This window comes from Panulirus ornatus, chromosome 14 (assembly GCF_036320965.1).
Source record: "Panulirus ornatus isolate Po-2019 chromosome 14, ASM3632096v1, whole genome shotgun sequence".
In the NCBI taxonomy this organism is placed as follows: domain Eukaryota; kingdom Metazoa; phylum Arthropoda; class Malacostraca; order Decapoda; family Palinuridae; genus Panulirus; species Panulirus ornatus.
The window spans coordinates 46,096,554-46,119,941 of record NC_092237.1 but is presented as its reverse complement, the minus strand read 5'-3'; the positions used below and the strand labels follow the sequence as shown (position 1 = coordinate 46,119,941).

The 23,388-nt window shown below is 50.8% G+C and overlaps 1 protein-coding gene across 7 annotated transcripts in view; it reads right to left on the bottom strand.

Moving 5' to 3' along the window:
* Window positions 1-23,388, bottom strand: part of LOC139753369 (orphan steroid hormone receptor 2-like) — a 467,590-nt gene that overhangs the window by 154,481 nt on the left and 289,721 nt on the right. For 2 of the 7 annotated variants that reach the window (XM_071669765.1, XM_071669766.1), the window contains exon 2: window positions 4,229-4,400. The exons of the other annotated variants lie outside the window; for them this stretch is intronic. The gene's annotated coding sequence lies outside the window, so the exon portion shown is untranslated. The remainder of the gene's footprint in view (window positions 1-4,228; window positions 4,401-23,388) is intronic. 7 annotated transcript variants of the gene reach the window in all.

Below are 23,388 nucleotides of genomic sequence, written 5' to 3'. Positions count from 1 at the left end.
CCTTCAAACTTGGTGTTCCACCCTGACCATTATCACATACACCTCTCACACGACACTCCTCTCCACCATACACCATCCCATGTCACACACCACAGTACAGGTCATGCCACACACCACAGTACAGGTCAGGCCACACACCACAGTATAGGCATCCACCACACTCGACACAACACCACAACACGTCATCAAGTAACGAGAGTGAAACACCAGCAGTGCTACCGCTCACCTACTTACTAAACGCAGATTTCACCTGCGCTCCGCCAGTATTATATATATATATATATATATATATATATATATATATATATATATATATATATATATATGGCGAATGAATGTGATTTTGTTTGTTTTCCTGGCGCTACCTCGCTGAAGCTGGGAGAAGCTATGCTATTTCCTGTGAGGCGGGGTAGCGCCGTAAATGGATGAAGGCATGTATGAATTTCTACATGTGTATCTATGTATATGTCTGTGTATGTGTATATGTATGTACATGCTCATATGTACATAAACGCTTACATGGGCGTTTATGTATGTATATATATGTGTATATGAATGGATGGGCCATTCTTCGTGTGTTTCCTGGAGCTACTTCCCTGACGCGGGAAACAGCGATTAAGTATAATAAGTATTATAAGTATTATGATAACACTGTTGTCTTTTGTTGTCTTTTCCCTAGTGCTACCTCGCGCGCGCGCGGTGAGAGAGGGGTGCCATTTCATGTGTGGCAGGGTGGCGACAAGAATGAATAAAGGCAGCAAGTATGAATATGTACGCGTGTGTGTGTGTATATATATATATATATATATATATATATATATATATATATATATATATATATATATTTGAAAATCACTCTGTATACACCACTGTTAGTCTAGACCTGTACAGGTTCGATCCTCTTTTCACAGTCACAAGGACTGTCAACAGGAGCAAGTCTGTGAGCTCAGTCATGACCCCCGAGCCTTATCTGTGGTCACCTGACCCCTTGATGACCCCGACCCCTGTCTCTGGTGAACACATTTCTTACTTGACTTTCCCGCCTGAGCCTTATCTTACATCGTCATGCGCCTTACCTGTCAAAGTCTATATATATATATATATATATATATATATATATATATGTGTGTGTGTGTGTGTGTGTGTGTGTGTGTGCCCCCCCCCCCCCCCCCACGCAAGGTCCCGAGTGTTAGCGCTATAGCCGGGACACACATGCAGACGGCTCACACCGCCACACGATCAGTGGCCAAAATAATACCCGTGGAACAGAGAGGAGGAAGCACCAACACGACAGAGGGCGAGGGGATGGGTGGAGAGAGACGTGACAGGAGGGAGCACAGTAAGGGAGAGTTGGAGGGAGAGGTTCTCGTGTGTGTGAGACGATCTGGGCCGGTGTCCCCGGCCAATTCATTGTGCCGCCCTCATGCTCATCCTGTGAGCGGCAGCGCAAGAGGATTGCAGAGGGGGTCACAAAGGGTCTTACTCAGACCCCAGTGGCTTGATATGACATAAGATGCTACAATTCGTATTTCAGTACATACATTCCATAGTTTCAGACGGTAAGTTTTACCGACGAGATGCAAAAAGTGGATACAGAGAGAGAGAGAGAGAGAGAGAGAGAGAGAGAGAGAGAGAGAGAGAGAGAGAGAGAGAGAGAGAGAGACGGGTACTCCACTCTATGGCGCATAAGACCCGTGTAGCTACGGACCATCAGCAAATAATTACGTCACTGATACTGGTCTGTTAGCAACGTCTGTTTATAAACATGGCGGGAGGTGAGGTGAGGTGAGGTGAGGTGCAGGAATGTGGGGTGAGGCCGGGTAGCATGAAGGTGGAGCGGGGTGGGTGGGTAGAGCGAGGTTGCAGGTGGGTAGGGGAGGGGAAGCAGGAAGCTTGGGGGTCGGGTGGTGGGGAGGGGAGCATAACACCGGTGCTGTATGACCTTGGGCAGGAATGGCCACGCCCTGGTACACTGCCTGACCTCGGCTGGGGTGGTGCCAGTTTCTGGGGGGGAGGGGGGAGGGGGCCCCGGGCCGGGCGGGGCGGGGCGGAGCGGTGTGGGGCCGGGCGGGGCGGGGTTGCCACAGGAGGCACCGCTGTCAAGAAGTAGGGCTGTCTGTACGGTGTTACCTACAGGAAGACCTGTCTGTACCTGTAAGGTGTTAGCTACAGGAAGACCTGTCTGTACCTGTAAGGTGTTAGCTACAGGAAGACCTGTCTGTACCTGTAAGGTGTTAGCTACAGGAAGACCTGTCTGTACCTGTCAGGTGTTAGCTACAGGAAGACCTGTCTGTACCTGTAAGGTGTTAGCTACAGGAAGAAGACATTACCTGATGGATGCAGGATCTGTCATGACCAGGCAGGAAAGTCATGAAAGCAGGTGTAGGAAGGAGGCAGGTGCCTCCACCCTGCCTGGCCCTGGTCAACCCAACCTCTGTATTTCCTGAATTCACGTGACGTCCTCAACCAACCAAAAACTTCGTACGTCTTCAACCGACGACTTCGTAAGTCCTCAACCCACAACTTCGTACGTCCCAAACCAAAAACTTCGTACGTCTTCAACCGATAACTTCGTACGTCTTCAACCGATAACTTCGTACGTCCTCAACCGACAACTTCGTCTACTCCCACCGGTACCGTCTCGCTAACGACACATTGTACACCTAGCCCGAACTTACCACAGTGTTCAGGTGTGCAAGTACACCTACTTCACCATCAGCGAGTTGGCGTGAACGAAACAATGTGTGTGTGTGTGTGTGTGTGTGTGTGTGTGTGTGTGTGTGTGTGTGTGTGTGTTCTCATCAGCAACAGATGTACGTCTACGCGCCACACACCTGTCCTGAAGGCTTAACACTAACACATTTGTTTTCCGAACTGCTTTGGTTCCTCCCCTCCCTAAACTCTTCCATACACACACACACACACACACCCACACACACACACACACACGCTTCATCCCCATGAACGTTTCCGTATGGTGACTCATGTCAACATGATGACACCTCAGTAGACACCTTAGCTCCATCATCACGTCAGGCTGTCAGTGGTGATGACACAGTAGGTTGGGTCATTCATGCAGCGTGAGCAGGTGTATAGAGGGAGGAGCAGGCCACCTGTAGAGCAACACACGCGTCCCGGGCCAAGCCTGGGGCCAGCGTGTTGCCCGACAGGCGATTCAGAGGTCGGCCACCACAGGCGACACTCACCATCTCCCTCCACCTCAACGATCCGTCGTCAGATGACACGTCACGACCTGGCATGGGAGTTCAACGCGACGATCAAGTGGCATGTCACGACCCTGGCATGTCACGCACACACCACCATGAGTACGCACGCGGGGTAGGCGTATATGCAAGTTCACGACATGCTACGGGAACATCTACTGAACTAAAAGGTTCATAGCAATAGTGAACCTTTCTGCTCATGAGTGCTGACACAACCAGTACGTGTTACAGTTAGGTGTCCTTGCTCGGCCTTGTGCTTACAACCCCTCCTCCAACCCCCTTCCTTACCAGTCCTGCCTGGGCCCCCGAGCTGGCCACGCCCCTGAGGGTGCCACCAGCAACGCCCGAGCCCGTCCCCCTCTTTCTGCAGGATACATTAGCTGTCACCTGTGCCGCCTCTCTTCACGCCGTCTGACGGAGACGCCTGAAGAGGCCAAACACAACTGCTGGACGAGCGTGGTTGTGTCTGGCTCCGTGCACACACACACACACACACACACACACACACACACACACACACACACACAGACACACACACACATACACACACACACACACACACACACACACACACACACACACACTTATCCAGCAGGAAAGATGGTGTAGGAATCTGAGAAGGATTTATCATATCGTACATAAGGCCAAGACCACAGTACTGCCTCTCTGGTTTGGTCACTACATAAGGAGCGCGTCCAGAGGAAGGTAACAAAGATGGTACCAGAACGAAGACAACCGAGTTACACTGAAAGGCAACAGGCCTTAAATCTGCCCACATAGCTAGAGAGAAGAGTGAGGGGTGACCTGATGACTACCTCTTGGGTCTTGAGAACAGAGTGATCAAGAAAGCCACCAGGTCTTCGATGGAGGTTGACGCAGGAAATGGTATTCAGCGAGAAACTTGGAGTAGCCAAGTCAGTACAGATGTAATTCACCGTGGAGAATGAAGGGAATGAAATGAATGAATGAAGACACGGTCAACGCAGACACACTCACACACTTACTGTAATATCTCGATGATTATGACAGACTCTGGGGAATGGTTCGGTAGTGATATTACGAGGAACAGCAGGGGCGTACAGGTGTGTGTCGGGGAGGAGTAAGCACCTGCAGCAGCACTCAGGGGGCCTCACAGGTGTGGTCCCTCACCACACACCTCACGAAACATTGGCTTACCTGGAAATAAATAAAAAAATAAGGTACATTAGCGTGAGCGTTAGCTAGGAGAGGGATGGGCACAGAAGCACCCTTACACACACAGCCATTACCATGAACTTCCACCATGGCGTTGCTAGTGGACTCCAGTGTTAATACTAGTGTGCCTCAAGGTTATGGGCCAGTGATGAAGCCAGTACAACAGGGGAGATCATAGGATGTCTAAGGTCCAGTAATAATCTACACTATTGATTGAGCTGGACCTCAGAGAGGCTGGCAACTATCTACGTGCAAACAAGGTGGGTTGGATGCTTTTGAAAATATCATTTCCCACTCACCGATGACTCTCCAAAGAGGCAGATGACTCAGAACGATGACTGTTATGACTCTTCACCATATCATCCAGTAACACAACCCACAGTTCATCCAAACTCTACATGCCATGGAATGTCCCCAAGACAGCTCTCCCCTTTTGTAAGTTGGTCGAAAGAACTTTTCCCTTTGCCAAGCTGGTGCATAAGGATAAGCCTCTCTCGCTTCTAAGTACCATCAATACTTCAGTAAATCTTTATATCATCTCCACGAACGATGAAAACATGTCCCGCTCTCAGTACAAGACGCACATCCCATCCACTGTCGTGGCCCAGACCACCATCTCCGGCAACTCTCCACACCATATACTTAGGTACTGACCTAACCAATCACGTGTGTCTGTTTATGCACTGGACACACTGGGGCCCCGCACTTCACCCATGAATATACGGGTCCTGACCCATCCTGTACCGTGTCTGTATCTACGTATCGCACATATGAGGCCACCCCACTCCCCACCTCAGCCCCTCCTCTGTAACTTGCTCCAGACTCACCTGTGTATTTATATAACCCAAGGCCGTCGAGTGCTTCTATTGTCTTGCTCAGGCTATAGCATGTGGGAGGGTTTTATAAAGGTATAATACAAGGCTCCAACTCCTGGGCCAAGACGTGTGTACTGCGTGGGTGAGGGCGGTTGTCAGGTGGGGTAGGTGTGCTCGACCCTGTGTACTGTGTGTGGTGTGTGGGCGGGCGTCAGGTGGGGTAGGTGTGTCAGAGTCGTCAGGTATGACACCATCAGCTGTGCTCCTCCAATGCTGGTGCGCCACAGCGATAGTGGCAGGCACTACCGCCGCTATGGGCCACTCGCACGAGGAATCTGTGCCGCCGCGGAAACCCACGTCAAAAACTGACTAAAAACCTATTGGTAAATGTAACTCAATTTACCCCCACCTACCCTGCCCACCACCATACGTGGAAGCTTGGCCCAGCCTGGCCAAACCAAACCAAACAAAGAGAACAAACCAAGACTCAGCAGTCTAACAGAAGTCCTCCTCCAGCGCCTTAGATAGTAACAGGGGATGGTAGGCCAGTACTGCTGGTATACCAGGGATGGTAGGCCAGTACTGCTGGTATACCAGGGATGGTAGGCCAGTACTGCTGGTGTACCAGGCATGGTAGGCCAGTACTGCTGGTGTACCAGGCATGGTAGGCCAGTACTGCTGGTATACCAGGGATGGTAGGCCAGTACTGCTGGTGTACCAGGGATGGTAGGCCAGTACTGCTAGGTATACCAGGGATGGTAGGCCAGTACTGCTGGTGTACCAGGGATGGTAGGCCAGTACTGCTGGTGTACCAGGGATGGTAGGCCAGTACTGCTGGTGTACCAGGGATGGTAGGCCAGTACGTAACGAACGGTGGATAATTTCCATGCATGTTGCGCATGATGGGGTAAGCTACGCTGCAGAATCATTTTTTGGGTCTAGCCACCAGTACAACAAGTGGCCATGCGTGTCTAGTGGTAGACGGGAGACAAATCTTACACTGTACAATCCCCCAGATGCAGAATACCGCTGAGAACAGCCCGCTGAATCAAAGGGCGTGGTATACTAACACGGGCAGTACCAGTGCAGCTTTGGGGAGTACAGTGGAACGTGTACCTTATGTGGGTGTGGGCCGCACACACGCTAAGTCAAGGTAGTGATGGTGGTGGTGGTGATGGTGCGGTAGGAACATGGTGATGGAGGTAGTGGTGCTTGTGGCGCTGGAGCATTGTGACAGTGGTGTTGAAGGTGATGGTGCGGGAGTCTGGTGGCAGTGGTGTACCAGCATGGTGTTAGTGGTCGTGATGGTGCAGGAGTATGGTAGAAGTGGTAGTGGTGCATGAGTCAGGTGGTAGTGGTGATGGTAGTGGTGCATGGGTCAGGTAGTAGTGGTGCATGAGTCAGGTAGTAGTGGCGATGGTAGTGGTGCATGAGTCAGGTAGTAGTGGTGATGGTAGTGGTGCATGAGTCAGGTAGTAGTGGTGATGGTAGTGGTGCATGAGTCAGGTAGTAGTGGTGATGGTAGTGGTGCATGAGTCAGGTGGTAGTGGTGATGGTAGTGGTGCATGAGTCAGGTAGTAGTGGTGATGGTAGTGGTGCAGGAGTCAGGTGGTAGTGGTGGTAGTGGTGCATGAGTCAGGTAGTAGTGGTGCATGAGTCAGGTAGTAGTGGTGATGGTAGTGGTGCAGGAGTCAGGTAGTAGTGGTGATGGTAGTGGTGCAGGAGTCAGGTGGTAGTGGTGGTAGTGGTGCATGAGTCAGGTAGTAGTGGTGCATGAGTCAGGTAGTAGTGGTGATGGTAGTGGTGCAGGAGTCAGGTGGTAGTGGTGGTAGTGGTGCATGAGTCAGGTAGTAGTGGTGATGGTAGTGGTGCAGGAGGACGGGTGGGTGATGGTGTAGGAGCACAGGCGTGTGCCACTCCCACCCGCTACTTTGATGACCGTAATCCCATTAAACATGAGTGAATCGTTAATAATTCACCACCATCACCACCACCATCACCAGCACAGAACTACCATCACCACCACCAGCACAGAACTACCACCACCACCAGCAGGAGCAGGAGCAGCAGCAACAAGAGTAGGAGCAGGAGCAGGAGCAGTAGCAGCAGCAGCACCAGGAGCAGTACCAGTAGCAGCAGCAGCACCAGGAGCAGGAGCAGTACCAGTAGCAGCAGCAGGAGCAGGAGCAGGAGCAGTACCAGTAGCAGGAGCAGCAGGAGCAGGAGCAGCAGGAGCAGGAGCACCAGCACCAGGAGCAGGAGCAGCAGGAGCAGGAGCACCAGGAGCAGCAGGAGCACCAGCAGCAGCAGGAGCAGGAGCAGCAGGAGCACCAGCAGCAGGAGCAGGAGCACCAGCAGCAGCAGGAGCAGGAGCAGCAGGAGCAGGAGCAGCAGGAGCAGGAGCACCAGCAGCAGCAGGAGCAGCAGTAGCAGCAGGAGGCAGACATTATTGACCTGCAACCTTCATCTTGGGCGTGACCGGTTACTGCGTGGCGGCAAAGGTCACACAGGAAAGGTCTCGGTAAGGTCACGGCTCCAGCGGGTGGGGTGGGTGGAGGGTAGAGTACGAGGTGCGGGCGGCCGGGTTAAAGTTACACCAGCGAGAGAATGTGACCGCCCCCCCCCCCCCTAGCTGACCCTCTCCCCTGGTGCTGCTCAGCACTTACCCCCCCCGCCCCCCAGCACATCATATACACACCCCCAACAATACACGACTCTTATCACCGCATACAATAAACACATCAACATACGGGATAAACTAAGACGTTTGGATCGTACAACAAATACCGATCATACACCCTGAGGTGTGCATAAGGCGTCTTCCACGACGACCACGTCTGCACGACAAACGACCCCCCCCCGGAGGACCACACCAACATTCCTCCGTGTTCCAGTCTCGGGCTGCCTCGCCGGCCGGAGCGAACCAGGAACCCCCAGCGCCGACCTCCTCCTCTGCTTCTGAGGAGCCAGCGAAATCTGGCTGAGGAGGCGCAGGTGTGAACCCATCAGGGGCAGACAGGTGCGCGTGACTGGCCCGCTACGAGGCCGGTCTCAAAATTCACTCTCAGTAAACTTGATCTTGTTCAACACGACGTGACTGTGTGCCGGGAAGATGGCAGAGCTGCACGGGGGGCGGGGCCCTCCCGCCCTCCGTGTCCCACCTCGTCTGCTGCCGTCACATTCCCAGCCCCCGGGGGCTCTGCCCTCTCATAGGCCTGGGAACACCTGAGGACGCCCACACCCGTCTACAGTAGACCTGGAGATGCCTGAAGTAGTCTACAGCAACCCTGGAGACGCCTGATATAGTCTATAATAGGATGGAGACGCCTAAAGTAGTCTACAACAACCCTGGAGACGCCTGATATAGTCTATAATAGGACGGAGACGCCTGAAGTAGTCTACAATAAGTCAGGAGACACCTGAAGTAGTCTACAATAAGCCAGGAGACACCTGAAGTAGTCTACAATAAGCCAGGAGACGCCTGAAGTAGTCTACAATAAGCTAGGAGACGCCTGAAGTAGTCTACAATAGGCCAGGAGACGTCTGAAGTAGTCTACAATAGGCCAGGAGACGCCTAAAGTTGTCTACAATTGGCCAGGAGACGCCTGAAGTAGTCTACAACAGGCCAGGAGACGCCTGAAGTTGTCTACAACAAGCCTATAGAGGGCTGCAATGATCTACAACAGGCTCAGTGAAGGCCACATACGGACTCTACCGTCTACCTTCGTCAGTAAAAGCACTGAAGGTGTCCTGGTGATGACCTCAGGCTACACGCCACCTTTCCTGGAGTGCTGTAGGGGGCCCAGCCTACTGGAAACACTGGGGGCGTGGTAACTCAAGCGACGGGTGTAGGGCGCGGGGACCACGCACTGCGGAGTCAAACTTCATACGAGGAAACCATAGGTACGTGAAAGTCTACCATGCTGAAGGACACGGACACCTTCCATGTACGTTGTCCTCGCGCTGCAGCGCCGTCCTGGGTCGACGGTCACGGCATTTTTCACAGCTGCCCGTGACTACGTCCGGCAGAGACAGCCCAGGTGATGATGACCCAGCACCCAGCCGCCTGGCTGGCCGTGCGAGGAAGAGCATCGAGGTCAGCCAGGCTGACCTGAGGGAGGAGTGTAGGGTACGGCCAAGAGAGGCGTGGCTATAGCAGGTGTCGCCCGCCACCCTATACACACACACACACACACACACACACACACCCTCCATCTTACTCATGAAACTCGACAATGAATAACTCAATCAACTTTTTATTCTTACCTCTTAAACTTTCCTGCGATGAGCGCTACGCGGTAATATACATAATGGAAACATCTCGTTACATGTGCGGAAAGTTCAAAAGATGGGGCCCTATGAATGCAACACCCTCCCCCCGCCATAGTTTACAAATAGGTAATTTACACACACACACACACACACACACACACACACACACATACGAGCCCCCCCCCCCCCCCCCACCCCACTCGGTATGCAACACAGTGGGGCGGGGTGGGGCGGGGCGGGGTCCAGGTGGGCGGGTGTTGGCTTAGTTCACCGTGACTGCCCCGAGTGACCCCGCCGACCCCAGCGGCACCAAGAGGAAGCACTCCTCATATTGGCCGAGCACTCGACTGTGGCGCCTCCCGCTCCTCACCACCACTACCACCACTCACACCTTCCACAACCTCCTACAAGTACTCTCATGAACAGCACCTCCTACAAGCTGTCCTTAGGCATCTCCCACACTGTAGTAAAGGGGTAAATACAAGCATTCCGGTGAGGGGGCACTTCCTACAAACACTACAGTAAAGAGCACCTCCTACAGGAACTGTGCTAAGGGGGCAATTTCTTCGAGGAGGTTCGCTCTGGGCGCCTCCAACAAGCACTGGTACGGGGTGTCTCATACAAGGACTGTGGTTAGTGGCTCCTCCTACAAGGAATGGTACGGGGTACTTCCTATAACCAATGTGCCAAAAGCACCTTCCAATAGCAGTAAGGGGCACCTTCTACAAGCAGCAGTACGAGGTACCTCCAACATACCCTGTGGTGAGGGGCATTACATACAACCCCAATGGAGCCAGGAACATCCAGAATCCCGGGCCTGGACGGTGCCTCCAACAAGCACTGATGTCATGTACACCTCCTACAAGGCAACTTATGAAGATGCCTGACTCCATGATTACAGCAGAGACACCCTGCAGATGACCTCGTCATGGACCATGATGTCCATCCTGTTATCTGTCCTTCCCATACACACCCTTACCAACCAGTGGGTCGAGGACCCCTCCGACATGTGCTATTGTGCCGGCCACCCTCCACATACAACATACTCTGGGACGATTATTAAAGGCAAACTCATATTTTCCAACAAATCCTGAGGGAGGCAGCTCCTCCCACGAGGACTAGAGTGGATGGGATCTACCAGCAATGCAGTCGGCAGGATTGACCCAGAAACCTTTCCTGGTATGGCGGCAGGCTATGAAACAGGTCATCCGTTTCTTGTCATTGTTGTGGAGGGGGGTGCCAAGAATTTAATTTATAAGGTGTCGGGGGACAGTGTCGAATGCTTTGTTGATGTCTTCTGCCACCAGTATTGTGCAGGAGGGGAGGGGTGGTCGGTGGAATCCATCTAGGAAACGCCGTGACACCAACTGCTAAACGTGTCCTGGTGACAGAGAGAGCATCTGCAGACACTATTCTTGGAGCACCTGCTACAAGGATCATGGTAGAGGGATGCAGGTGGTAGAGGCGCTGCGGTAAGCGGGGGAACGAAACCTCCTGCAACCACTACCATGGCGGACACTCTAGTCCAGGAGGATGGGGTCGTCAGCTCGGGGCAGGAGTTGGACCAACAACTCCAAACCCTCTCGTTGTTGCTGTACGGGGACCACCTTACCCTCAGGGTTCGACTAACAAGTCCACAACATACAACACTACCGTCATAACTTTAAAGGCAGACTGTACAACGTACAGCACTACCCTCATGAGTGAACGTACATGCAGACTGTTCAACATTCAAGAACCAGTCACTCATATCCTACTCCAACCAACTCAGTTCATGCCCTTGGCGTTCACATGGGGAGGTCACCTCGAACCTCAGCAGCTCTAAGTGTGGACTCAGTTGCAAACCATGCTCTGCACATCCACCAAGATGAGGCTCGCAAACCCTGGGAGTCGGTATGGCCGTTTGGCTTGGTCCATTACACGTACTTCTGAAGAAGTGTTGTGCAACCGTCCCTTACGTTCATCCCCGCCAGCAGAGTGAGGGAATCTCCGTCCTGGATTCCGACACTATGTGGATCGTATTCTCAGTACGAGGAGGAACACATGCTAATTAAGTGCACCGGATGATATGTCTCTTACGTGCACTACAGGAAGTGCTGACGGCCTGGGAGGCTTGTGGCGCCGCCAACGGCTGGGGGGTTTTCATGAGATGTGTGCGGGACGACAAGACCTGCGGCGCTGATGTATATGGCAACTCCCTCCGCCTGGCACCTGGGGCAAGGCGAAGCATTACTCACGTCCTGCGGGGAAACAAGTGATCTCAATGGTAGGATGGACGGGTTTGCATCTGTCGTCTGCAGCGTCCGTCATATGGACAGGTTTACGTCAGTCGTCTCCCATTTCTGTCATATAGACAGGTTTAGGTTATTCGTTTCTCTCGTCCGTCTGATGGACAAGTCAGCGTCTGTCACACCCGTCACTTCCATCAGACAGACAGTCTGTGTCAGCCGTCTCCCAAGTCAGTCAGATGAACAAGTTTGCGTCTGTCGTCTACCGTCAGATCGTCATGTCTACGTCAGTCGTCTACCGTCAGCTGGCCAAGTTTACGTCAGTTATCTACCGTCAGATGGTCAGGTTTGCGTGTGTTGTCTACCGTCAGATGGCCATATTTACGTCAGTCGCCACCTACGTTCATCAGATCTTAACTTCCATCTTTACAACAGACGTATTCATACGGGACTGCGAGGACTCCTAGATGCTTCACTACGTCTCTCGTACCGTGGTAAGGTTCGACCTCGATCCTGATCTCCTGTCATTGTCACGAGTCTTACCACATCACCCACACCGAAGACACTTCTGCAGTAGATGTGTCTCTGATGGCGGTATAGAACGGTCAAAAAACCTCCCCCTAGAACGGCGCCTGATCGTCCCCAGGTACGCTGACAACCTCACTCACACCCATGTAAGCAGAGTGTCACCAGATCCTTGAAAATTACTCGTATCGTTGGTGCATGATCACATGGGTCACCCACTCCTGCCACAGGCTCTCTCGTGGATGCAGGAGCTTCTTAGCTTTCCCGTGCCTCAGACATTCAGTCATGGCGTTGGAGTCGCTAGGAAGGGGATGAATATTCCAGTTGTGAACGGAACTGCCCGAGGACGTGCCGTGGGAGCTGTCTGGTACCGTGACATCTGTCCAACTGCTTCTAAGAGATAATGAATGAAAATGAAATACTGTTTGGTGGTGTAGTGAGTGGCATTTAGGGTGACGTTTTGTGACATTACCTTGCCCCATACGAAGGGTTTATAAAAGTGTCCATAGGGACCACTAGAGTCCAGGTCCTCCCTTCACTAACCGTGTGGGACCTTCGTCCTCCTGACCAGCGGTGGGTGGCATGTGAGGACGCCGCCGTGCTGGCCCTCCCGAAGTGCGCCTGAGCACTGGTGTGGCGCCCCCTCCTGGTGAACGAGCCGCTGGGGATGTGACCACTGGAGCAGGTCACACAAGGCTGTTCCCCCCTCCTCAATAATTGGCTCGCCCGTGTACCACCGTCTGTAAGTTTTAGACTATAAGGTGAATGAGGTCCTGCCTCCCAGCGACCCAATCATCACCCTTTCTAACCCCCTCGCCACCCCCTACCGTGCAGGAGGGGTGTTTACCGTGGGGGAGGGGGGCGCCTGGGAGGGAGAGTTTGTTGGCCCCGGCCTAAACACCGTGTTTGAGGCCGGCAAATAAATTGGTGGTTCACCTTTGTTCTCACAAGTGTGTAGTGGAGGGTGACCATCAGTGTGTAGGTGCGGTGGGTGGTGGGTGAGGCAGGTGGGTGGTGGATGAGGCAGGTGGGAACAAGTAGCGGACGAAGGGTGGTAGATGAAGGTGGTTGCAGGTGGTGGGTGAGGGCGGTGAATTGCGAGTGGCAGGTGCAGGAGGTGGGTGCAGGTGGTGGATGAGGGAGGAGGTAATGAGTCGAAGCTGTGGGGGGTGGTGGTGGTGGTGGTGGTGGCAGCGGGCGGTGAAGACACTGATGGTGGTGGTTCTGGTGTCGGTGACGATGACTGTAATGGGTGGCAGAGGGAGGTGATGATGGGAGATGGGTGGCAGTCAGCGGTGATAGAGGGAGACGGGTGTTGGGCGGCAGTGGGCGGTGATAGTGGGAGATATGTGGCGGGCGGCAGTGAGCGGTGATGGTGGTAATGAGTGGTGGGCGGCAGTGGGTGGTGATGGTGGTAACGGGTAGTGGGCGGCCATGGACGGTGATGGTGGTAACGGGTGGTGGGCGGTGATGGTGGTAACGGGTGGTGGGCGGTAATGGATGCCGAGGTAATATAAACAAGACATAAAGAAAGTTGGAGCAAGCCGTGGCCTACGGTCCGTGGTGGTGGGTCAGTGGACCGGATAACTCATACTTGGCAACATAAACACTCAGGATGACGGCGTAGGGGGGGAGGGGGGGTACAGTGATAGTCAGATGATAAAGGGTCAAGACACGGGGGGGGGGGGGGGGGGGCGCAGCCGGCGGCCGGCGGGCAGACCTCTGTGGACAACATTCAACAGCCTCGTTGTGGTAGTCCCAAGTGTCGCGCTCCCTCTGGGCCCACCACCTGGGATCACCCGCAACTTCGCCTCTAAGTCTCTCCCCCTGAGGAACCTTCATATACGTTATCAACCCACTACATCAATGTGAACCAACGTCGTGGCATCGCTAGGAGACCATCTCACACAAACTCTTGGTCAGTGGAGACACTGGGCCACGAGAGAGCAGTCCAATGTCTCACTAATCAAACCTTCAAATGTGGTGCGCCAAAAACCACTTCATTCTTTTTCCATTAAGCATTCAACGCTCGTTGTTCTTTCAAAAGCTCTCCGGAACACGTCCCCCACCGCTATCTTTATCACACGAGCCAACCCCCCACCTCTGTACGCCATCCACCAATCGGAACCTTAATCTCATCTACCAATCACCACAGCGGAGTCGTCTACCAATAGGAGGGCGTGCAGGAGCCGGTGTCCGTCAGCAGGCAGCATTGTGTTGCGGCGCCTTTCACTCTCCTCGTCCTGGCCTCACGTCTGACCTCCCACCGATGGGGGTAACAAAGGTGTCTCTGGCCAGTAATGCATCACACAGGCAAAACTCGCCACTTGATAAAACACACACGCGCCAACAGCCTCCACTATGGAGCCTCGACCAAGCGCGCCAACTTGTGTCCACATAACCTGGGCCGGCCGACCAATCACGGGCCGCCACTGGTCAACAGGACTCCCGAGTGTACCGCACCGACACACAATGACGCCATCAAGCCTCACACACGAACAACACCAACACAACTTAACTCCTCCCTCACTCATGCCTCCAACAACACCACAACGTGCGGGAGGAAATTTTTCTGACAAAGCCAACGTAAGGAAAGTTCCAGATAATTTCCCCTCGTACACTCAGCCTCGATGAAAGCCAGGGAGTTATACCGGCGTTTCCTCCACGAAATACTGAGTGACGCGGTACAAAGGTCTCGGGGAGGCAGCTCTGAGTGTGTGGAGGTTTCGTAACCGTGAGCGAAGGTGTTGACCAAACCAGGTCATTGTTGCGGCCGCTGGCCAGCAGTCTGGATTGGGCTGGTTCCTCTTGACCACCGCACCGTGACACACACACACACACACACGCGCGCGCGCGCAGTAATGAACAATATACCATAATGGAACAGATACAGTTATAAGAAATAAAACAATTACTGGATGTGAAGGAAAGTCTTCGGGGGGAAAAACCAGAGAGAGAGAGAGAGAGAGAGAGAGAGAGAGAGAGAGAGAGAGAGAGAGAGAGAGAGAGAGAGAGAGAGCCAAGACAAGCCCCCAGCCAGGCCAGGCTAAGGCCTGACCAACCATTAGCAGCAGCACCACAGGCGAGGTGGTGACTCTTGGGCTGTGCAGTTGTCCTCACAGGTCGTGTGGCCAGACAGAGAAGGATGTAAACATTCCAGGTTGTGCTGGAACGACAACCAACTAACTTACCAGCCTATCTACCTTCCAGTATCTACTAACCAACCTATCTACCTATCTACCTTCCAGTATTTACTAACCAACCTACCTACCTACCTATCTACCTTCCAGTATTTACTAACCAACCTACCTACCTACCCATCTACCTTCCAGTATCTACTAACCAACCTATCTACCTATCTACCTTCCAGTATTTACTAACCAACCAACCTACCTATCTACCTCCCAGTATTCACCAACCTACCTACCTACCTATCTACCTTCCAGTATTCACCAACCTACCTACCTACCTATCTACCTTCCAGTATTCACCAACCTACCTACCTACCTACCTACCTTCCAGTATTTACCAAGGGCGTTTCCATGTGGCAGGGCTAACGCGTAGCGCTCACCACACAGGGAGGGAGGGTGGGATGTGTGATGGGGAGTGGAACTTGATAATAAGAGAAGGGAAAGGAGAGGATGGGAAAGGTGGACGAGGAAAATGTAACGAAGAAAAGGAGGATAAAGAGATACAGACGATCTGGGATGGGAGGGTAGGATGGGAGGGAAGGATGGGAGGGAAGGATGGGAGGGTAGGATGGGAGGGAAGGATGGGAGAGAAGGATGGGAGGGTAGGATGGCAGGGAAGGATGGGAGGGTAGGATGGGAGGGAAGGATGGGAGGGAAGGCAGGAAGTGCTGCTGATGGAAAAGAAAGCGGCTGGCAATGAACCAGTGTGTTAAGAAAGCTTCTAAATGGGAAGGGACAGCAGGATCCATATGAAGAACAAGGGATAGGAGGGTCCATATGAAGAACAAGGGATAGGAGGGTCCATATGAAGAACAAGGGATAGGAGGGTCCATATGAAGAACAAGGGATAGGAGGGTCCATATGAAGAACAAGGGACAGCAGGATCCATATGAAGAACAAGGGATAGGAGGATCCATATGAAGAACAAGGGATAGGAGGATCCATATGAAGAACAAGGGATAGGAGGGTCCATATGAAGAACAAGGGATAGGAGGGTCCATATGAAGAACAAGGGACAGCAGGATCCATATGAAGAACAAGGGATAGGAGGATCCATATGAAGAACAAGGGATAGGAGGATCCATATGAAGAACAAGGGATAGGAGGATCCATATGAAGAACAAGGGATAGAAGGATTCATATGAAGAACAAGGGATAGGAGGATCCATATGAAGAGCAAGGGATAGGATGGTCCATATGAAGAACAAGGGATAGGAGGATCCATATGAAGAACAAGGGATAGGAGGATCCATATGAAGAACAAGGGATAGGAGGATCCATATGAAGAACAAGGGATAGGAGGATCCATATGAAAAACAAGGGATAGGAGGATCCATATGAAGAACAAAACCAGCAGATTATGATGTCGCTGCTACATGAAGTCCAAGCTGTAGGTACTGCTGGCCATGTAGCGTTCCTGGGGATGTTGATCATGTAGCAAAGTCCCTGGTCACAAGATGTAGGCAAACACTACAACACTGCGTATCAAATACAACACAACCTCACAAGGACAAGGTCCACACATACCTACCCTGTAAGACATAACAAAACGCTATTTTGTTTATAACAAGCCACCTGAAATATTTGAAACTGTATCCACTTTTTGCATCCGGCAGATAAATTTCAAGTCGGACTGTCATCTTAACAACATTAGGCCATAATTAACTGGCCACTGGGGTCTGACAAAGACCCTTTGTGGTCTGAGTAATCCTTTAGCGCTACCCCGCACGGGATGAACATGGGGTGCACAGTAAACTGGGCTCGGACACCGGTACAAATCAAAATAAAAAAACGCACAAAGAGTAAAGTTGCCTGCGGAAAATTGGGCAGCGGAGGCTATATGGAAGTACTGAGGTGGGCGAGGAGGAGGAGGAGGAGGAGGAGGAGGAGGAGGAGGAGGAGGAGGAGGAGGAGGAGGAGACGTTATACAGCGGGAGGGAGGCAGGTGTCAGGGAGGGTACCGCTGGACGGCCCCCATTAAACTGACCAGCTGCCTCCACGCTGAAGGTCGGCCACCACCTGCCAAGCCCGACCTCTTCTTCCTCCAACCCCAGCCTGGTCCTCCTGGACCCACCTCCTGACCTGGTCCTCCTGCCCCGACCTGGTACTCCAAGACTGACCTGACCTGGCCCTCCTGCCCTGATCTGGTCCTCCTAGACCGACCTTCTGTTCTAACTCCCTGACCTGACCCTCCCTTGACCTGGTCCTCCAGCCACCACGTAGTCCTCTTGCTCTAAACTGATCCACCTGGACCACCTGCCCCTCCCTCCCTCGCCCTCCTGGCCCGTCGTCGTCTCCTCCAGGAGTGGCTGGTCCTCCTGAACTTAGCGTCTCCCTCCAAGACAACAGAGACACCAGCGGCGGACGTCTGCTGCCCTCACTGGCCTCCACTTTGGTCAAACGTACGGCTGGAATGGCTCGTGTCGTCAGCTATCTGTGCCCCATCTCACTTGAACATTTTCTACCAATATACGACATTTTAACCTTCCGTACCCTGCTGTCTGCACCGACCATGTCCTCTCTCACTTCGTCCCATTCATCCACCACTCTCATACTGTGTGTGTGTGTGTGTGTGTGTGAGAGAGAGAGAGAGAGAGAGAGAGAGAGAGAGAGAGAGAGAGAGAGAGAGAGAGAGAGAGAGAGAGAGAGAGAGAGAGAGAGAGAGAGAGAGAGAGAGAGAGAGAGAGAGAGAGAGAGAGAGAGAGAGTTTACTATTTGCGTGCCAAGGGGAGAGTTCTACACCCGTGTTGCCCCGTCTATTACCCATGTAGATGTGTATCATGTCTTAACTTCCATGTATGTAAGCACACGCACGTATACATACACACACACACACATCCCGGCCTAAGCCACGTATCCATTGCGAACAGCCTAAAGGGAAGGAGAACACTTGGGATGGGTGAGGGCCGACTGCTGCGCCTAGGATTCGAACCCATGAGGGTCCGACCCCGGACTGGGCCGTGCTGACTTGTGGTCAGTAACGATAACCACTACACCATGGAGGCGCGCGCGCGTGAGTTCAAATTGTAAAAGAAGGGGGAGCACAGTGCTTCACCACATCTCCTGAAGGTTATGTGATCAAGAAGAAGCATTTCAAACACCGTCATCATTCATCGTCTCATTGGTCACTTCATTCCAACCATCCACGACGTGAGCCAATCACTGGCAAACATCCTTCCTATCTAGCTCCATCTTACCCAGTAGTTTGTCATGGTCTCTGGTTAACTCCTGAGGAACTGCTCAAGGATAATAACGTCCAGCTGATTTAGGAACCTGTGGTCTTTTATAAGTCTCTCTCCCTGGCTTCCATGGTAGCCCTCAGTCTCTCTCACTACACAGCTCAGTCCTCTCGAATAAATCTCAAGCTGCTCTCCTCTGTACCTTCTCAATCAGATCTTTGTGCTTCTTTTGGTGCGGCGACCGTGGAGGCAGAATCCACTTTTGCTGTGATATATGACGTGGTTTATTTACAGAGCCGTGTCCTCGTCCATGGACGTACGTGAACGTGATTCTTATCCTGCCAGACGACAGCTTGCGTCTCCCACACTGCTCCTGGTGTGCTGCAGCTCTGGCGACGGACGAGGAGGCACAATGTCGACCTCCAGGCCTGCCTCTCTCTCTCTCTCTCTCTCTCTCTCTCTCTCTCTCTCTCTCTCTCTCTCTCTCTCGCTGATTCCTGTCATTCATTTCCCGCTTAGGAATCACAGCATCTCTTCATGTCTTCATAATACCCAACAATTCCTTTTTTACTTTTTCCATCATAGAAACTGTATCATGCATTTCTGTAGCCTCTAGTACTCTTGTACTCAGGTAGTCTCTCTCTTTCTTCGTCCTTTCCTCTGGAATATAATCCTCTACACGTCCCAAAATCACCAGTGACTCAGGTCGATCAATCTCCTCCTGTGCTCATCTTTCTACTGTTGACGCCATCTTCCCTTCGGGTAAGGTCTTCAGTGCTCATACGACGCCGTATTTCTTTCTCTATGATCTCCCTTCTTAACTGACAATAACTGATCCTGTATGTTCACCTCTCTCTTAATTGTTTCATCTATTGAGCCGTTTATTCCGTCTCTAACTTCACATCCCATACTTACTGGATCGTTGGTCGATCACACAGCTGGAGGCCCCAGTCCGCAGAGGCACGTAACCTCCTCACAGGCACCCACACATAAACCCTACAGGCACCAAAGTTCCTCCCTCGCCTGATGACAACTTTCATGTCCTGTGTACTGTATCAGTATCCCTAACTCCTCCTCCTTCAACGGTGATACATTCTGGTCCTTGATTCCTGTGGGGTCACAGAACACACCTGCCCTGTTACTCCTGTGGGATCACAGAACACACCTGCCCTGTTACTCCTGTGGGTCACAGAACACACCTGCCCTGTTACTCCTGTGGGTCACAGAACACACCTGCCCTGTTACTCCTGTGGGTCACAGAACACACCTGCCCTGTTACTCCTGTGGGATCACAGAACACACCTGCCCTGTTACTCCTGTGGGTCACAGAACACACCTGCCCTGTTACTCCTGTGGGTCACAGAACACACCTGCCCTGCTACTCCTGTGGGTCACAGAACACACCTGCCCTGTTACTCCTGTGGGTCACAGAACACACCTGCCCTGTTACTCCTGTGGGTCACAGAACACACCTGCCCTGCTACTCCTGTGGGTCACAGAACACACCTGCCCTGCTACTCCTGTGGGTCACAGAACACACCTGCCCTGTTACTCCTGTGGGTCACAGAACACACCTGCCCTGTTACTCCTGTGGGTCACAGAACACACCTGCCCTGTTACTCCTGTGGGTCACAGAACACACCTGCCCTGTTACTCCTGTGGGTCACAGAACACACCTGCCCTGTTACTCCTGTGGGATCACAGAACACACCTGCCCTGTTACTCCTGTGGGTCACAGAACACACCTGCCCTGTTACTCCTGTGGGGTCACAGAACACATCTGCCCTGTTACTCCTGTGGGATCGCAGAAAACACCTCTCCCGTTACTTATCTTACTACTCGCAATTTTGTCGTCCATATACCCAAAGCACGCTGGCCCGTCCCTCTGCAACACGGTGCGCTCAGGCTTGTCAAGCGCGTGTGATGTCTTACCCAAGCTGGAGTACTTGACCCGGGAGGTCAAAACGTTTCCCCAACTGACCCTCACTTCCTGCCTCACTTCCTTCACTCTCTCTCTCAGCACGAGTTCGCTACGTCAAGTCTCAAAACAGAAGACTGTTACTCCTCTCTGTTTCCCGAGCATCATTCTGCTACCCCGCCTCTGCCTTTGTTCCCTGAGCAGCTGAACTGGCCTCCTCCGCTGCCCACACTCTGTCCTCATCAGAGTATCATAATTTCTAGAGGAGATGGGAGAAGGCAGCTGCGTCATGCGTGCCCATTACCTAACACACACACACACACACACACACACACACACACACACACACACACACACATACACACACACACACACACAGTAAGTCACTTGTCTGTAAACATTTCCGACAGGAGTTTTCGAACCCTGGCACAAAAGGAGAGCCATACAAAAGTCAGGTGGTTCTTCACCTGGCGAACTTAATAATCTAATCATCAGCGATGATTGCTAATTACTTTTCTTTGTTAATTATGTTCTATCTTTTATCGTCGACAATTTGTTATCATTTAACAAATTATGTTTAGCGTTATAATTCAGGTTATCTTTAGCTGATTTTATTATATCACAAACAGCTTAGGTGTATTATCAAATAATGAATCATGCATAGCTTTGTTATCATTTAACAAAATGTATAGCTTTGTTATCATCTAACAAAATGTGGAGCTTTGTTATCATCTAACAAAATGTATAGCTTTGTTATCATCTAACAAAATGTATAGCTTAGTTATCATCTAACAAAATGTATAGCTTTGTTATCATCTAACAAAATGTATAGCTTTGTTATCATCTAACAAAATGTATAGCTTAGTTATCATCTAACAAAATGTATAGCTTAGTTATCATCTAACAAAATGTGCAGCTTTGTTATCATCTAACAAAATGTATAGCTTTGTTATCATCTAACAAAATGTATAGCTTAGTTATCATCTAACAAAATGTATAGCTTTGTTATCATCTAACACATTGCGTAGCTTTGTTATCATCTAACAAAATGCGTAGCTTTGTTATCATCTAACAAAATGTATAGCTTTGTTATCATCTAACAAAATGTATAGCTTTGTTATCATCTAACAAAATGCGTAGCTTTGTTATCATCTAACAAAATGCGTAGCTTTGTTATCATCTAACAAAATGTATAGCTTAGTTATCATCTAACAAAATGTATAGCTTTGTTATCATCTAACAAAATGTATAGCTTTGTTATCATCTAACAAAATGTATAGCTTAGTTATCATCTAACAAAATGTATAGCTTAGTTATCATCTAACAAAATGTATAGCTTTGTTATCATCTAACAAAATGTATAGCTTTGTTATCATCTAACACATTGCGTAGCTTTGTTATCATCTAACAAAATGCGTAGCTTTGTTATCATCTAACAAAATGCGTAGCTTTGTTATCATCTAACAAAATGCGTAGCTTTGTTATCATCTAACAAAATGCGTAGCTTTGTTATCATCTAACAAAATGCGTAGCTTTGTTATCATCTAACAAAATGCGTAATTTGTTATCATCTAACAAAATGCGTAATTTGTTATCATCTAACAAAATGCGTAGCTTTGTTATCATCTAACGAAATGTGTAGCTTTGTTATCATCTAACAAAATGCGTAGCTTTGTTATCATCTAACAAAATGCGTAGCTTTGTTATCATCTAACGAAATGTGTAGCTTTGTTATCATCTAACAAAATGTGTAACTATATCGTCTAACAAAATGTATAGCTTAGTTATCATCTAACAAAATGTGTAGCTTTGTTATCATCTAACAAACTGCGTAGCTTTGCTATCATCTAACAAAATGCGTAGCTTAGTTATCATCTAACAAACTGCGTAGCTTTGTTATCATCTAACAAAATGCGTAGCTTTGTTATCATCTAACAAAATGCGTAGCATTGTTATCAGCTAACAAAATGCGTAATTTGTTATCATCTAACAAAATGCGTAATTTGTTATCATCTAACAAAATGCGTAATTTGTTATCATCTAACAAAATGCGTAATTTGTTATCATCTAACAAAATGCGTAATTTGTTATCATCTAACAAAATGCGTAGCTTTGTTATCATCTAACAAACTGCGTAATTTGTTATCATCTAACAAAATGCGTAGCTTTGTTATCATCTAACAAACTGCGTAATTTGTTATCATCTAACAAAATGCGTAGCTTTGTTATCATCTAACAAACTGCGAAACTTTGTTATCATCTAACAAAATGCGCAGCTTTACGTCCAACAAGCTCTTAAGCTACATCATCCAACATTTATGTTTAGCTTCGTTATCAACTCGCACATTAGAGTTAACATTATAAGCTACTAAATGATTCAGTTTTGCTGCCATTTAACCAAGAGTTCTCTCCACCCCCACACAGTGTGGCTGGGCTGATGGTAACACTGCGCGAGGCCAGCACTGTCCAGAGCCGGTAATTGACCTAATTACAGCTGTTAATGACCCCCAGTAGGGCTTCCCAGTTGGGAGGAGACACAAGACCTTGTTAACATTACTTTCTCTTCCTGAGGCAGACACAGGCTGGCCCTGCCGCCCCCCCAGCCAGCTGACCGCGGCTGACCCAGCCTCTGGCCAGCTGATCATGGCTGACCTATACTGGCCCTGCCCCCAGCCAGCTGATTATAACTGACCCAGACTGGCCTAGTCCCTAGCCAGCTGACCACGGCTGATCCAGCCCCCAGCCAGCTGACCACGGCTGACCCAGGCTGGTGCTCTCCTGGCGTTCCTCCCACGGTGACGTCTTCTGTCCCACCCTAATCACTCGCCAGCCACCAGCCTCC